Consider the following 5449-nt stretch of genomic DNA (forward strand, 5'->3'; position numbering starts at 1 on the left):
AAATGCCAAAATATCTCAAGGAAATAGAAGACAGGATAAGAGTTTCATCCAAGGATTAGAGTTTGCTAACACACACACACACACACACACACACACACACACACGTGTATATATAGAGAGAGAACTAGAGTTTTCTTATATATCTAAATCAATATGTGTATATATATGTATAAATGTATAAATAAATTAAAATAAAAAAGCAAGCAAGCAAACAAACAAAAAACCAGAATGGTAATTATGGAGAATGAAGTAGTGGAGCTAAAATCAAAACTCTGTAGATGGTTTACATCATGTAGGACAGAGCTGAAGGAGGGCATTGGTGTGGGTAAGAGAAGCGAGTAAAACACTGAGCAGCCCATAAAACCAGACAGCATCTTTAAGGAGCAATGGAAGAGAGACAGAGGTAAGGGATAAGATATTAAATGATGTTTCTCAGCACTCAAAAATGATACACCACCACAAAGAATTCTAGACATAGTAAAGACACCTTTCAGATTCAAAGGTGAAATAAAGACAACTCCAGAAAAAAAAAAAAACTGGACAGTATCAGGGGTACATATACTTGTACTGAAAAATAAATGAGGGGATGCAATTCCTCCTAGAGAAAGAAAATGATCTCAGAAGCACAGAAAGGGTAGGAAGAAGAGGAGCAGGCCAAATACATGAAACTGCATGGTAGGTAAACGCATGCTAACTCAGGAAACAATGCTAATAGCTACATTTTAACTGCAAGATGGACAACATCTACAAAAGTTTTTGTTGAGATGACATTTGTATGAATAGTAAGGGAGGAGGGGCCAGTACAGTCAGCGTTGCAAAGACTTAACCAGGAAGTGAAATGGGGCTAATTCTTCAGAAGCCAGAGTAAGTCAAAAATGCCCTAGTGATCTTTGGGATAACTAGAATATAGTAGAAGTAAGGTAAGGAAATGGAGGAATGAAAAGGTACTTTATATATGCAACAGGAATAAGGAAAGAGAGCAATTAGGAAACACTGAAATATCCAAAACATCTAGATATAGAAAATTATTTACAGTTAAATGACCTAATCTATTTGAAATACAAACATCGTCTGATTGCACAGACTGTTTGCAGAAGAGAAATTTTAACTATAAGAACACAGAACGATCCAAAGAGATGAGCAGAGCTGCTCCGGGAGGAATCTAAGCAAAAGAAAACTAAATTGGTATAGTTAGATTATCATTACAGTAAAGTACAGTTTGAGGCCAGAAACACTGCAAGAGTTAAGTCTATTTCCTGATTATAAAAGCATTTCTAATTGGGAAGGAATTATAATTCAAAATCTGTACATATACATAATAATATACCCTAAAAAGAGGGACAGCAAAATAAAATCATGAAGAGAAGTGTGTGCACTCATGACCACAGAGGACTTTCGTGTGCTCGCATTCCCACCCTCCCGCTGTGTATGCGCGCATGTGTGTGTCTATTTGTGTGTTTGTGTGTGCATGCGTGTGTGCATGTTTGTCCCTCTGAGTGTCTAACAGAAGGCTGCTCTCCACCCAGGCGTTTCTCAGGAGGGTTGCATTTGCAGCAGGAAACCTTGAGGGAGGAGGAAATGCCTCCCACTGGGACGGAGAGCAAACTTGTTTACTCTGCTGTAAGGGCTGAGGGATCCCCTGCTTCTCACAAACCGCTCTCCTCATTCCTGTGGGATCTGGGTAGGGAGAGAAAGTGACTCAAGCACTGATGCTCACGCTGCTATAAATGACACAACCCCCTTGACCGGGCACAGCCCCCTTGACCGGGCACAGCCCCCTTGACTGACAGGGCACAGCCGCCTTGACCGGGCACAGCCCCCTTGACTGGGCACAGCCACCTTGACCGGGCACTCGGGAATCTTCTGTCAGAAATGCACAATTTATTAGCTTAAGAAGGGTAAAAGAAATCATACTCCAAGCCAACAGTATGCTGCACACAATAGAAGAGGCCTCGATAAAAAGGCATGGGAAAGGTAATCAAGAGAGCAGGGAAAAACATATATGGTATAGGTTTATGAATATATGACTTTAATTTACAGGCAAGAACTGTAATTTAAATTAAAGGGAGAATACCAAATAGCAAAGGAAGCCTATCCATTAGGAAGATATCATAATTTTATAGTTCTTTGCTTTCAATAACAGCTTTAAAATGCTCAACACAAAATCTGGTAGGACTAGAATAATTGATGAATAAATCTGCAATCATACTGAGATTTAAAAAAATATATTTTGGGGGCAGGAGAATGGTTCAGTTGGTAAAGAACTTTTCCTACAGCATGAGGAACTGAGTTCAGATGCCTCAAACCTATGGCTTCTTAAAAACTGAGGTTGGCAGAACATCCCTATAATCCCAGCATTAGAGATTGGACAGGAGGATCCTGGCAGCTTGCTCAGCAGCAATCTTCAGGTAACATGAAATAAAAATCATTATCTATTTCAAAGGATTACCACTCTTCAGAACGTGCCCTCTGTTACGAAATGAAGGCAGAAATGTGTAATAAAACGACAAGACACTTACAAATTGAATAACAGCCTTCTTAAAAAGTGAGATGTTTGAAGGTAAATCCATACAATACAAAAGTAACCATTCGAAAATGAGTTGTGCACAGTTGACTTTGGGGCCAAAGGGAGCTTGCCTGTTAAAAATACATGCTGGGCCGGGCAGTGGTGGCGCACGCCTTTAATCCCAGTACTTGGGAGGCAGAGGCAGGCGGATCTCTGTGAGTTCGAGACCAGCCTGGTCTACAGAGCTAGTTCCAGGACAGGCTCCAAAGCCACAGAGAAACCCTGTCTTGAAAATCAAAAAAAAAAAAAAAATACATGCTGGGCGGTGGCGATGCACACCTTTAATCCCAGCACTCGGGACAGAGGCAGGCGGATCTCTGTGAGTTTGAGATCAGCCTGATCTACAAAGCCAAGGCTATACAGAGAAACCTGTCTTAAAAAAACAGTACCAAAACCAACCAACCAACCAACCAACCAACCAACCAACCAGACAGACAGACAGACAGACAGACAGGGGGCTGGGGAGACAACACAGTTGGTGAAATGCTTTCTGCAGAAGCTTGAGAAACTGAATTTGATCCATAGCATCAAAAGCCAGGGGTGGTGGCAGAAGCCTGCCATTCTAGCACTAGGAGGAGGAGACAGGAGGATGCCTGAGAGCTAGCTGGTCAGCTAATCTAGTTGAACTGGGGACTCCCCCACGTAGGCAGATCTCTGTGAGTTTGAGGTCAGCCTGATCTACAAAGTCAAGGCTACACAGAGAAACCCTGTTTCAAAAACACAGTACCAAAACCAACCAACCAACCAACCAACCAACCAATCAACCAACCAACCAACCAACCAGACAGACAGACAGACAGACAGGGAACTGGGGAGACAGCACAGTTGGTAAAATGCTTTCTGCAGAAGTTGAGAAACTGAGTTTGATTCATAGCATCAAAAGCCAGGGGTCGAGCCGGGCGATGGTGGCGCACGCCTTTAATCCCAGCACTTGGGAGGCAGAGGCAGGCGGATCTCTGTGAGTTCAAGACCAGCCTGGTCTACAAAAGCTAGTTCCAGGACAGGAACCAAAAACCACAGAGAAACCCTGTCTCGAAAAAACCAAAAAAAAAAAAAAAAAAAAAAAAAAAAAGCCAGGGGTGGTGGCAGGAGCCTGTCATTCTAGCACTGGGAGGTGGAGATAGGAGGATGCCTGAGAGCTAGCTGGCCAGCTAATCTAGTTGAACTGGGGACTCCCCCACATTCAGTAAAAAAACCTGTCTAAAAAAAATAAAAGTGGGGAGTGGTAGACGAAGATATCAAATACCAATCTCCTGACCCTATCTTCGTAACTTTCCTATCGCTGTGAAGAAATACGGCGACCAAGGCAACTTCCAGAATAGTTCATTGGGGCTTATAGTTTCAGGTTAGTTTGTGATCGTTGGGGAGAACATGGCAGCAGGCAGGAAAATAAGGCACTGGAGCAGGAGCTGAGAACTTGTATGTTGTGACAATCAATAACCATGAGGCAGAGAGAACTTACCAGGAATTGTGTTCCCTGTCATGATGATAATGGATTGAACCTCTGAAACTGTAAGCAAGCCACGCCAATTAAATATTTCCTTTATGAGAGTTGTTGTGGTCATGGTGTCTCTTCACAGCAATAGAAATCCTAAGACTTATTCTTACTTATGAATGCCCAGCCTTAGCTGGGCTGGTTTCTAGCCAGCTTTTCTAACTTAAACTGTTTCTCTTCTTCTACATTTTGCCTCTTAGCTTTTGACTTTCCTTTGTTCTGTATGTCTTTCTTCCCTTCTTACTCCATGGCTGGTTGTGTGGCTGGTCCCTGGCAGTCTCTACTCCTCCTTTTCTCACTCCTCTCTCTTCTTCTCCCTCGATTTCTCCTTCTATTTATTCTCTCTGCATGCTAGCTCTATCTATTCTTTCTCCTCTCTAGTATTGACTATTCAGATCTTTATTAGACCAATCAGCTGTTTTAGGCAAGCAAAGTAACACAGCTTTATAGAGTTTAACAAATGCAACATAAAAGAATGCAACACATCTTTGCATCATTAAATATTCCACAGCATAAACAAATGTAACACACCTTAAACTAATATTCCACAACACACACATATACAGGTGCATATCTTCAAGGGCTGCCCATAAATACTTTGCCTTAATTGTTGGGAGTGATAATATACGAGTTTCATGTGTTCCCTTTTTCTTATATGCATAGTGACATATGAAAATCATTATAGTGAAATGTGAAGGAAAGTTCCTAGAATTTAAACAATACACATTATTATTATTGTTTTTTTGAGACAGGGTTTCAATATGTATTATTTTTATTTATGTGTATGTGCCTGTATGAATTCATGTGCATCGTGTGCATGCAGGAGCCCCTGGAGGCCAGAAGGGGACATCAGGCACCTTCAGATACCCTGGAGCTGGAGTTCCAGGGAGTTGTGAGCTGCATATGATCTTCTACAAGAACACGAAGCATTCTTTACTGCTGAGCCATCTCTTCAGCCCATGAATTCTCTTTAAACAAGTTCATTTTGGTCATCTATTTTTATCACTCAAAGTCAGTATTTGATCCTTTTCCTTTGGGAAACAATCCAAAAAACTCCAGAGAAACCAGAAGATGAAAATGCAAATGCCAGTTTCAGCAAAACCAGAAAAGAGCTAACATCTGTATACTCCAAAATAGGCAAGAAGAGCTGTCAGAAGCTGGAATCCAGCACAGGGTGGCAGAACCATGGCTGAGAAGTCAGGAGATGGGGTTGAGACCCAGACAGGATGGTAAGAGGGAGGTTCGTGGCCTCGGATATCAGCAGATGTTTGCTTGCTGCAAATGTGGGCTGCCCACCGGGTATCAAGTCACATCCCTATTCACAGTGGTTGGTCCAGAGAGGTCTCCTTAACTCTGTTTAATTCTAAGCCAGTGTGGAACACCAAATG

The sequence above is a fragment of the Microtus oregoni genome, unplaced genomic scaffold, assembly GCF_018167655.1.
Source record: "Microtus oregoni isolate MIOR12 unplaced genomic scaffold, Mior012 000031F_ref0000149, whole genome shotgun sequence".
Lineage (NCBI taxonomy): Eukaryota > Metazoa > Chordata > Mammalia > Rodentia > Cricetidae > Microtus > Microtus oregoni.